The 13,014-nt window shown below is 32.7% G+C and overlaps 1 protein-coding gene across 1 annotated transcript in view; it reads left to right on the top strand.

The window, feature by feature from the left end:
• AHI1 (Abelson helper integration site 1) overlaps window positions 1–13,014 on the top strand; it is a 224,554-nt gene that overhangs the window by 79,860 nt on the left and 131,680 nt on the right. The window lies entirely within an intron of this gene.

Raw genomic sequence — 13,014 nt, 5'->3', positions numbered from 1 at the left:
AATATGAAAAATTAAGTTCATTGATTTTATTACAGATTGAATTTTTTAATGCTTGTGGTAAGTGCTAAGTTGTTAGACAATTGAGTTAAGTTATAAACCTGAAGTTCTTACCATAGTATGGATTATATTATGCCTTTCTAGGTGATTTATATTAGAAAATAATGCATAAAGTCAAGATTCATCTTATTTTTAAAGAACTTTACAAAGGAGAAATAATTTCTGCCACACATATTCAAGTTTATAGAACACTATTACTAATGGTGGAATTGTTAAGCAACACAGTAGCATTTGCTATTACAAGCCAATGTTAGCGAAAGTAAACACTGCCTGATTATAGGAAAAAAAATGAATTTCTCAAATCATCCAGTGTCCAAATCTGGTGTCTGGTTGTCACATGTATCCTGAAACAATTCTTTGTACCCACTCTATACCTAAGTATTTTATATTTGAAACTGTTATACAGGAAATAGGCAGCACAGTTATTTCTTCAGACTCTTAAGAGATTTCATAATAGTCTTCATTCAATTTCTAATTTGTTTTTGACGCTTTTGAAATTTTCACTACAAATACACATTAAAGTTCTACTCTTTTTTCTTCAGTTTATTTATTTTTTGTTGTTGTTGATGATGGAAGATTTTATCCTTAGATTAGCCTAGGATACTTAGGTTTGCTAATTTGGTGTTTAAGTGATATGCAAAGAAGTCCATTTTAGAAGCATAGTAGAAAGAGCAAAGTGTTTTAGGAGTACAAAAACATGGGTTTTAGGCTCCATTCTGTTATTAACGTGACCTTGTGCTAGCTTCTTGCCTTCCTGAAGCTCCATTTTCTTGTCTATTGAAAGGTACTACAGTACTAGTACCTGTCCTACCTAAGAGAGTTGTTTGTGAGGATACTTTGAGACACAGTGACTGTGAAAGTACTTTGTAAATTGATAAGCACTATATTAAAGAAAACAAAAGATAAAATGGGTTGTTATCATGCTAATCCAACCAGTATACACTTGACTTTATAAGAACCTATGTTTTAATATGCTGATAAGCATCTCTAAATTGGATGGAATTGAAAAAAGTGGGTTTTTCCCCACTCTGTTGGTCAGCCTTTTCCTTTTATTTATTAAAGCATGAGCCTTTCTGGGTTAATTTATTAGAAAATAAATGCATAAAGTTCAGAACATAATGTTATAGTCACACTGTCTTAATGTGGAGGAGGAAGGATTTCTGTGAGCATTTTAGAAATTAAGATATTCAAATAATAGCCACATGAAATTAAAATTATTTTGGGCAGTATATTAAGAACACAATTTTTGATGCACAGACACACCTTTACAAACAAATTAAAACTCAAAATGTTTCAACACATTTTCCCAACTCTTTGCTGCCTATTTTTAAAAAGAGGAAGCTTAGGAAGAAGTTAAGTAATCTCAAGCCATCCAAGATTTAGCAGAGTTCTTGTGAATAGTATGGATCTATAAGAAAATGAAAAGTTGTTTTAGACTCTAAAATATTATATTCATCAAGTCAAATAGTCTTTAAATTTTTCATTGAAAATTATATTTATAATGACCTATAATAGTTTTGTCTTGTATTTTATTTTTTAATAGAGGAATATTTTGCCCAAACTTTCTTATCTAAAAATAAAGTTTACATGTGGTTTAGTATAAATTTTTTAATGAAATTGAAAAGATACAGAATAGTTAAGTGGCTTTTTAAGTAGTGTTTATCAGAGCTTCTTATAATTTTCAAGGAAAATGGAGCAAGCTTTTTAAAAATAAGTTAAATAAGCTGCAAATGAGACCACAGTGGTAGCTAAATGTATCATCCATCTTTCAGTTGTAGCAAAATCTGTGAAGAGACAGCAAGCATCTTTCCCGGTTAAGCATATGTTCAGGTTGTGGTCTTTTGGGTCTTTCATTCTACTGACTTTATGCTTTTTTTGGTAAGAAATATAATTTTTACTTTCAGAAGGCAGTTTTATTTGCCTGATGTTGAAAGGGTTAATCATCTAGTAATACAAAATTTAGTCACAGAGTACCACAAATAATGTACTTTTAGGATTCCCATAATAACAGCGTACTAGTAAGAGAAACGGATTCTACTGAATTAAATTTATGAAGCTAGACTTTAGCACTTAATGTTTTGTAATAAATCAATATTTTTGTACATCAGTCTCTAGGATGCTGTTCTACAGTTAATAATTATAGTTAATACATGGCACTGTCTATGTTCCTGGTGCTTTTTAAAGCCCCTTACATATATTTATTTAAGGTTTCACAATAATCTTGTGACATAGGGGTTATTATTAATCCCATTTTATAGGAACCAATACAGTCTGGTCTCAGCGTCCAAGCTCTTATTTGCTACACTATATTGCTTCTTCAGCAGATTTGTTGAAATACTAGCTTTTGAGTGTCTAATAATCAAACCTTTTTTTCCTTACAATATCATTTTCTCTATGCTTCTCTTGTAGAGTGTGTGCTTTCTTTATATTTTCCATACTTTATAGGAAGCAAAGGTAGAGGCTTGTTTTTCTTATCAGTACCTAGCCTGAATACTGACACATATGAATATGCATGTATTAATAGTATTTTAAGTAAGGTCAAGTCTAATTTGGGAAGCTCTCAGCATTAGCTCATAGCCTAATTTTTCACTAGGTGGCATTATCTCCTCTCAGCCAGTATTAACTCTGGAGTGCTTTTTAGTCATAGTGTCTTGGGCAAGACAAATCTTTATTGAGCACCTGTTAAGTGCAGGTTGAACTGGGCTTTGAAACCCAGGAATCAGACTCAGATTACCATGCTCTTTTTCCAATCCTTTCTGCTTCCTAAGTAGTTGATTAAACCTCTAGAAGAACTTGAGTTAAACCGAAATGTAATTTCTACCTTTGACAAGATTTTATTATACAGTGCATATTCATTAATGATTACCTATATTGTCATTGTTGATAACCTTATTTGTTTACATTGTGGTATATGTTACCCCAGAGTTCAGGGCAACATGTACCTTTAGATTCCTATAAAATTTTGTTATATAACTTGCTCATTGACTAAAAGCCTATAGTATTTATAATGCCATAGTTCTAACATAGTAACTAGCATATCACTAATGTGCCATAAATGTTTTAACAATTATAAATCCTGTGGAATAGCATTTTTTTCTTAAATTTTATAAAAATATTTAATGATAGTTGTCATCAGTAAATTTGGAGCTAATAACAAGGGTAGTAGTAGCTACCATTTATTAAGAATTTACTATATGTCTGCCACTCAGATGAGCATTTTACATATATTGCCTCATACACTCCTAAGACCCTTTGAGTTGGGTACCATTATTATCTTCATTTTGCAGATGATGAAAGTGAGGTACAGGGAATATGAAGAAATTTTCCTGAAGTAACACAGTTGGTGGTAAAGCCATCATTTGATTCCAGGCTGTGTGACTTCAGAGTCCATGTTCTTAATGCATTGTCTGTCACAGCTACTTATTTAGTCTTTTCATTTCCTGTATTATGAAGTGACTTAAATTAAGAAGGTAGTTAAATATTCCTACAGTGAAATGTGTTGTTTTCAATTTCAATATTTAGGAGAACCCCTAAAGAAAGGAAGTTTGCTTTTCTAGTATTATTACTAATAGTTCACTCCTTTAAAAATTTGGGAGGTGACTTATAATTATGATGTACTAAGCTGTTATAGTCTTAATAGAGTTCAAAATATGAATTTTTTTAAGAATGTAGCATTACATTTTAATGTAACTACTTTTATACTATTTTGTAATAAGATAATGTCTAGTCAAAATAAATTTAATACCCACAGTTTTACATATTTTAATTTAATGGTTTTCTTGTAATACTGATGATGAATGATTTAAAAGCAAATTCAGATATTATAACTATCATACTCGTATGAGATTATGCTGTAACAAATATAACTGATTGTAGAGTAAGGTTTTAGATGTTTATTTTTAGCCTAGTAGGAGAAATTAAGAGATACAAATGCCACATTTTAAGACATGCTGAAACTACCTATTTCTTGGTCCTATCCTGAAGTATCTATTTTTATATTCTTCACACTATGGATACTTTGGTTTGAAAGTTTATGACATTCAAAGGACATGGAGAAAACTTTGTCAACTTGATGATTTTGAGCATAAGCCAGTTCCCTGACTTCCTCATTCAGGCATTTTTTTAAAATGCTTACATTGGTGCTTTTTAAAGTGCACCAAGAAGAAATAATGGTATGATGCAAAAAAGACAAGAGTGTGGTTGGAAACATTGGAGTAGCACTTAGAGCACTAGAGTTCTAGACAAAATGGTATCACTCTCTGTTTGACACTGGTCAAATAATTAATCTTTTCTACAATTGCTTTTTCACCTGTAAAAAATTAATACCTACTCTATTTTATCTCAGTATTTTTGTCAAAGGATAAAATGAAACTCTAAAGTGAAACATGAAACATAGGTACAGACATACTTTGTTTTCTTGTGCTACACTTTATTGCACTTCACAAATACTGTGGTTTTTTTTTTTTAAACAAATTGAGGGTTTATGGCAACCCTGTATCAAGCAAGTCTATCATCTCCATTTCTCCAACAGTATGTGCCCACTTCATATCTCTGTGCCCATATAAGACAGCGAACTTAATAAATGTGTGTGTTCTGACTGCCCCACCACTGGCTGTTCCCCCATTTCTCTCCCTCTGCTTAGGCCTCCCTATTTTCTGAGACGTGGCAATATTGAAATTAGGCTACTTAATAACCCCACAATGGCCTGTAAGTGTTCAAGTGAAAGAAAGAGTCGCACGTCTCTTACTCTAAATCAAAAGCTAGAAATGATTAAGCTTAGTGAGGAAGGCATGTTGAAAGTCAAGATAGGCCCAGAGTTAGACCTCTTGTGCCACTTAGCCAAGTTTTGAATCCAAAGGAAAGTTCTTTAAGGACTTTAAAAGTGCTACCCCAGAGAACACATGAATAAGAAAGCAAACAGTGGGAGCTGAGAGGAGAAAGCAAAACAGCCTTATTGCTGATGTGGAGAGTCTTAGTGGTCTGGATAGAAGATCAAACCAGCCACAACATTTCCTTAAGCCAAAGCCTAATTCAGAGCAAGGCCTCTGATTTTTTTTCAATTCTGTGATGGCTGAGAGAGGTGAGGAAGCTGCAGAAGAAAAGTTGGAATAACAGAGGCTGGCTCATGGGGTTTTAAGGAAAGAAGTCATCCCCATAACATAAATGTATAAGGCGAAGCAGCAAGTGCTGATTACAAGCTGCATCAGGTTATCCAGAAGATCTAGGTAAGGTAATTGATGAAGGTAGCTAGACTAAACAGATTTTCAATGAAGACAAAATAGACTTACGTTGGAAGAAGTGCTGTCTAGGACTTTCATAACTAGAGAGAAGTCAATACTTAGTTTCAAAGGACAGTCTGATTCTCTTATTAGGGGCTAATGCAGCTGGTGATGTTACATTGAAGCCAGTGCTCATTTACCATTCTGAAAATGCTAGGACCCTTAAAAATTATGCTTAATCTATTCTGCCTGTGCTCTATAAATGGAACAACAAAGCTGGATGACAGCACATCTGTTTACAGTAAGGTTTACTGGGTATTCTGAGTCCACTACCGAGAACAACTACTCAGAAAGAAAGATTCTTTTCAAAATATTACTGCTGATTGACAATGCACCTTGTCACCCAAGAGCTCTGATGGAGATGTATAAGGAGATTAATGTTGCTTTCATGCCTACTAACACAACATGCATTCTGCAACCTATGGATCAAGGAGTAATTTTGACTTTCAAGTCTTATTTAAGAAATACCTTTCATAAGGCTATACCTGTCACAGATAGTGATTCCTCTGATGGATTTGAGCAAAGTAAATTGAAAACCTTCTGGAAAGGATTCACCATTCTAGATGCCACTAAGAACATTCATGATTCATGGAAGGAGGTTATCAACATTAACAGGAGTTTGGAAGCAGTTGATTCTAACCCTCAGAAATGATTTTGAGGACTTCAAGAATTCAGTGGAGGAAGTAACTGAAGATATGATAGAAATATTAAGAGAACTAGAATTTGAAGTGGAGCCTGAAGATTGACTGAATTGCTGCAATCTCATGATCAAACTTTAATGGATAAGGAGTCGCTTATTATGGATGAGCAAAGAAAGTGGTTTCTTGAGATCAAATGTACTCCTGATGAAGATGCCATGAACATTGTTGAAATGACAACAAAGGATTTAGAATTTTAGATAAACTTAGTTGATAAAGCAGCAGCAGGGTTTGAGACAACTGACTCCAATTTTGAAAGAAGCTCTACGGTGGGCAAAATGCTATGAAACAGCATCACATGCTACAAAGAAATCTTTCATGAAAGAAGAGTCAGTCAATGTAACAAACTTCATTATTGTGTTTTTTAAAGAAACTTCCAGTCACCCCAACCTTCAGCAACCACCACCCTGTTCAGTCAACAGCCATCAACATCGAGGCAAGCCTCTCCTCTAGCAAAAAGATTACAACTGGCTTAAGGCTTGGATCATTAGCTTTTTTTGAACCAATAAAGTATTTTTTAATTAAGGTATGTACATCGTATTTTTAGGCATAATGCTATTATACACTTAATAGACTACCATATAGTGTAAACATAACTTTTATATACATTGAGAAATAAAAAAAATTCATGTGACTAGCTTTATTGTGTTATTTGCTTTATTGTGGTGGTCTGGAACCTAAACCTCAATATCTCAGAGTTATGCCTGTATTAGAGTTCATGAACGAGGCTGCTATAGGGAAATCCTAGCTATTTTCTATAGCAATGCATGGATCACACACTTTCAGTTGAATAGCATGATGTGTGATGATTGATAATGAAATCGGAAATCAACGAGGAGAATGGCATGTAGTACAGGGGATTTGCAGATAGTTTATTATATTTTGATTTCCAACTACCAGAATTGTCAAATTATGGTAGATGTTCTCATATTTGGTTGGCTGTGAGACTAGAATCTGCTATACATTCTCATATAGCTTTTGAATAGTTTTATTAGTAACACTTCTAAGTTCTTAACATTTAAAATATGTCAAGGAAATAGAGAATTATTAATAGGCCTTGAAACATACCTAAGCTATCAGCATTGAAGTGTTACTTCTTGGATCCATCTACTCAGTATCTTAAGATGAGCTGAAGGAGGAATAAGTCAGGCCAGGTAAAATGCAACTCAAAAAAAAAAATTTTAAGCCCTTGAACATTCTCTACAGACATTACAGAAAGAGAGGGAAGGTGCTGTATAACTGCTAAATGCTGGGAAACTAGAGAATTAGAACCACCATCTTACAGGAATCATTATAATTGGAAATATAATAGTTTATAAATTAAGGAATTACGTATTCTGTAAGATGACCGTATATATTAATAGTAAGTGCAAATCTTGAACACAGGAATTAAGTGTTGAACCAAAGGGAAATCTTACTACTAAAGTAATGTATGAGAAAGAATATGTTGTGATTTTAATCGTACTTTATTATAAAGTCAGTAACGTAAGTACACATAAATTTTAATAATAGCGAGCCTTGTATTTGCCCAAAAGTAAAGGGCAATGGATTAAAATATCTTATTTCCTCCATTCTTCCTCCTATAAAGATAAAAAATCTCCTGAGAAAACCATGTTATTTTTTATAATTGTTTAAGTCAGGAACATATACAAAAGCACTGAGCTTATTATGTAAATCAAAGGATTGTCAGTTATAAAAATATTTAAGACTTTTTAATTCTGAAAAATTTAGAATCTCAAATTATAGCCTATTGGAAGTAAATTTAGAAGTATTTGATGGATATAACTTTTTTTAAGCAAATGTGGTTGCTATCCGTGTGCTCTCAGCATCTTGTCTATTCCTCTGCTATACCACTTAGTACCCTGCAGTAATGTGTTCACCTCCAAAAGTTTGAAACCCCAAGAGGGGCAGTTTCTTTGTATTCCCAAAGCCCGCTCTAGTGTGTGGTACATGATAATTCCTCAAAAAGTGGTGAAAGGATGGGAATGAGCTATTGAAATTCTGAGTTTTAAATATACGAGGTGAGGACAGAAGTAAATTTTAAACATGTGAAGTTAAATGAGCACAAAGAAGAGTAATGATGAAGTGAAAAAATACAGTTATTTAATTACAACATCATATTCCAACCATGGCCTATGGTATATTTTAGAAATCTCTGAAATGTTAAAAGCATAGAGCTTGAGGGAATATCAGAAGTCATCTATTATAACCTATTTTACAACAAAATAATCTCTATAGTCTGATACAAATAGATTGATGTGTATATTTGGGGAGTGTTGGGAAGGGGGATGAGCACAAGAACTTGTAAGCAGCTTCTGTTTCTGGTATCTGAGAAACTAGGTCCTTGTGACTATTTCTGCAGATGTTTTTACAGCCGCCTTCACAGAATGTAGAGGTGCTAAAGATAGAGTAGGGTGTTGAATTTGACTCCTTGAATACCAGTCAGAAGACTTTTATAAAGAAAATTCCCTTTAGATGACATAAACAAGTATTCATAATTGTTTGGGCTCATTTTTGTTATCTGCTTCCATTTAGTCCATCTTGATACTTTCTGAAAGGCATTTTATTACCTGGAAAAAGAAATGGATAAAGTTTTACGCTGTGCCTTTTGTTATTTTTTTACCAGTTAAAATGTTTCTTTTTTAAGAAAGAAAAATAATACATCTTTAGCATGTCATAATACTTAGAAAATACAATTTGACAAAAAGAATAAGGTGTCAAATACTACAATCTTACTAACCTATGCAACTGTTGCTTATATTGGTGTATATTCTGGGCTATTTCTGTGTTGCATGCTTACTTGGATTAAAGTGAAATCATGGTTGGCAAGTACATCTCAGAGAAAAATGCCATTAAAAAGTTAAACCTGGCTTTACTTTCCGTTCATAGGAGCAAATAACAATTGAATGTTGAAAGGACAATTTTAAAAAAAGCAAATGAGACAAAGGTCATGAAACACAGTATATATTTGTTGATTCATTCATTCCTGAAACCCATCTGCTAATGTTCAACCTTCCAAATTCCAGTCCATAGAACACTTTTATTTTCTTTTATAACTCTAAAGTTTCTCTTGTTCTTTAAGCAGTTTTTGAATATTTGAGTATAAAATAAATGCCTGATTGTTCTGGGGAAAAGTTCAAAATGTGTACTGAAAAATAGTAATCAAATGCACAAAAATCTACAGAGAAATGGCTGCCCTTCCATTAAGAACAGTAATTGATATTGAGGAATGTGCATCACTAAAAGGGTAGATTGTAAGCAGGACTTCTCCCTGGATAATGCCCTCTGGTACTCACCACCATCAAGGTCTGCAGGGAGAAAGCACAAATTATTGGGCAATTCTTCATTTGTAATGCCTGAATGAAATGGTATATGAATATAAAGATCAAAGGCCTAAAATTTTTTGTGTGCCCTATCTCAAACTCATGGTGGGTAAAACCAAAGTTAATAAAAAAAGTGGTTACCCTTTTGTATACTCATTATATTGTTTATAAAATATTTTTTCTTCTAATTAATAACTATTCTGTATATAATTTTGGTGGCTGAATTCCATTTTGTTAAATGAATACAGCATAGTTTATTTAAAGAACTCTTGCACAATTATACTGATATATGTTTTTCAATATTTTAAGCAGTACTTCAATATACACCTAGATACCCTTATTTAATTTGTTCCTTTGGAAAAAATATCTTCTAATTTACATTTTAATGCCTTCTTTAATTTTTAGTGAGGTTAAATATTTTTTAATTGGTCACAGTTCTTTTGTGAATTTTCTGTAATGGTTCTTTACCCATTTTCTGTTGAATTATTTATTTTCAATGAAGATTTTTTGCATATTAAAAATAATTACCCCTTTTATTACCATTGTGTCATTTGCTTTTTTTTTTTGAATAGCTTTCTTGAGGTATAATTGGCATACAATAAAGTATACATGTTTAAATGGACACTCTTGATTAGTTTACACATTTATACACTTTGAGGCCATTGCCTCATTCGAGAAAATGAACATGTCCATCATCCCCAAAATTTACTTTGTGCCCTTTTGTATTCTCTCCCTACTTTCCTCTCAGCCCAGGCAACTACTATGAATTAGTTTGCACTTTCCAAAATTGTATATAAAAGAAAGAGTATATACCACGTACTCTTTTTTGTCTGGCTTCTTTCACTCATAATCTCTTTTAAGATAAATCTGAGTTTTAGCATTATCAATAGTTCATTCTTTTTATTGTTGAGTGTTGTTTCATTGCATGGGTATAGCATAGTTTGTCCATTTACCTGCCGAGGGACATTTGGATTGTGTATAGTTTTTAGCTATCACAAATATAGCTGTTCGGAATATTCACACACAGTCTTCGTATGGACATATGCTTTCATTTCTCTTGGGTAAATTCCTAAGAGTAGAAGGGCTGGATCATATTGCAGATGTATGTTTAACTTCTTAAAAAGCTGCCAGACTGTTTTCTAAAGTGATTATGCTATTTAACATTCCCAACAGTAGTGTATGAATGCATCATTTTCATATCCTTGCCAAATTTGAAATGGCCAATCTTTTTAATTTTAGCCATTCTAATAGATATGCCATACTATTTTATTATAGTTTTAATTTACTTTTCCCTAATGGTGGTGAGCACCTTTTTTGCATGCTCATTTGCCATCTATATAGCTTCTTCAGTGAAGTATCCGTTCAAATCTTTTGCCCATTTTTGAAGTTGGCCTGTTTGTTTTCTGATTATTGAGTTTTGAAAGTTCTTTATGTTTTCCCTATACAAGTATTCTATCAGGCATATGATTTGCAGATACTTTCCCCCAGTTGTTGGCTTGTCTTCTAATTGTCTTAAGTGTAAAGAACAGAAGTTTGAAATTTTCATGAAGTCCTAATTATCAAATTGTTCTTTTATGGGTTTTAGTGTTATATCTAAGAAATCTTTGCCTAGTACATGCACACAGAAGTGATCTATGTTATAATTTTAGGTTTTACTTTTTGATCTGTGGTTCATTTTGAGTTACTTTTTGTACATGGTGTGAAGTATGGGTCAAAGTGCATTTTTTCACATATGAAATCTAACTATTCTGGCACCATTTGTTGAAAAGACTGTCCTTTCTCCACTAAATTTTCTTTACACCTTTTCTAGACATGCTGGGTTCTCCAATATGTTCCACTGATATATTTGTTTATCTTCATACAAGTAGCAAACTGTGTTGATTACTATAACTTTATAAGACTTGAAGTCAGGTTGTATTAATTATCTTTATTCTTTTTCAAAGTTGTTTTGGCTATTCTAAGTAATTTACGTTTCCATGTAAATTTTAGAATTTATTTGACAATTTCTCCAAAAATAAACACTAGAATTTTGGGTGGGATTGCACTGAATCTGCAGATGACTTGAGTGGGATTGAACTGAGTACAGAGAATTAGTGTTTTACTAATATTGAGTATTCTGGTCCATGAATACAATGTATTTCTTAAGTGCTTCTTCAGTTTATCTCAGCAATGCTTTTAGTTTACAGTGTACAGGTCTTTCATATCTTTCATCAGATGTTTTTTCCCAAAGTATGTCGTATTTTTTATGCTATAGTAAATGGTATATATGTTTTTAATTTCAATTTCTGATTCTTTATTACTTATGTATAGACATAGAGATAATTTTTGTGTATTGATCTCATATCCTGCAACCTTGCCAAAGTTGATTCTAGTGCCTTGTTTTTTAGATTCCATTTAGATTTTATATGTAGATATGAGGCCAGGACCTGAGAGTGAATGTCTTCTTCAGTGTTGTTCCCTATGTGCTTCACTTACTGTACTCCAGTTTAGCTCTGCATAGACAATCATATCTGCAAAAAGAGGCAGTTTTATTGTTTTCTTTTATATTTTTTGTCCATTTTTTGATAGTTTCAAGTAGGAGGGTATATCTGGTCCCTTTTAGTCCATTTTGGTCAGAGATGGGAGAACCCTATTAGCTGTCATTTGCTTTTTAATTTTCATTGTGGTATTGTGGTAGTATTTTTATTTTAATGAAGATTCTTTAAATGTTCATGTAGCCACCTAATGGGTGCAGTGTGTACCATCTGGGGGATGGACATGCTTGAAGCTCTGATTCGGGTGGGGCAAAGGCAATATATGTAACCTAAACATTTATACCCCCCTGATATGCTGAAATTAAAAAAAAACAAGTTCATGTAGCAAATATGTTCATTGGTCCATAAGAATGTTGACAGTTCTTAACCTTTTCTGACTCATGTAATCCTTTGATGGATAATCTGATAAAGTTATGGGTCTGCTTCCCAGAAACATTTACATACACACACTCATATTTCTGTATGTAACTTCAGTAGTCCACAGCATCTCTGAAGGCTCCTTCATTGATTCCATGTAACAAATCCCCTTTTTAAGATTTTTTTCCTTTCAAAAAAAAAAAGATTTTTTCCTTTCATGTCATGTTTAGGAAAACCTTCAATTTTGAGATTATATAATTGAGGAAATACTTTTTTAAATGACTTTCTCCTTTGTATGTACAGACCTGTGTTTAAAATTTTTCAAATTCCTTTATTTAAATGATCAAATAAGATAAGGTATGTGAAAACATCCTAAAAACTAAACTGCAATACATATGTCATACTCATCATTGTCATCATCGTCATCACAAAAACATTCACCCTTTGAGCCATTTACCCCACTCTGGGGAATTAAATCCAAAATAAGAATTATGCTAAGAAACAAAGTCAGCTATGAAAGTACTTATTCATGCCTGATCTATAATAAGGGAAAACAGAAAATATTGTAAATATAGTCATGTCTTGGTATCCATGGAATTCTCTGCAGATACCAAAATCCATGGATGCTCAAGTCCCTTATACAAAATGACATAGTATTTGTAAATAACCTATGCACATCCTCCTGTATACTTCAATTCATCTCTAAATTTGTTATAATACCTAATACAATATAAATGCTATGTAAATAGTTGTCATACTGCATTTT

The sequence above is a fragment of the Propithecus coquereli genome, unplaced genomic scaffold (assembly GCF_000956105.1).
Source record: "Propithecus coquereli isolate 6110/MARCELLA unplaced genomic scaffold, Pcoq_1.0 Scaffold98, whole genome shotgun sequence".
Lineage (NCBI taxonomy): Eukaryota > Metazoa > Chordata > Mammalia > Primates > Indriidae > Propithecus > Propithecus coquereli.
This window is presented reverse-complemented; position numbering and strand designations above follow the sequence as displayed.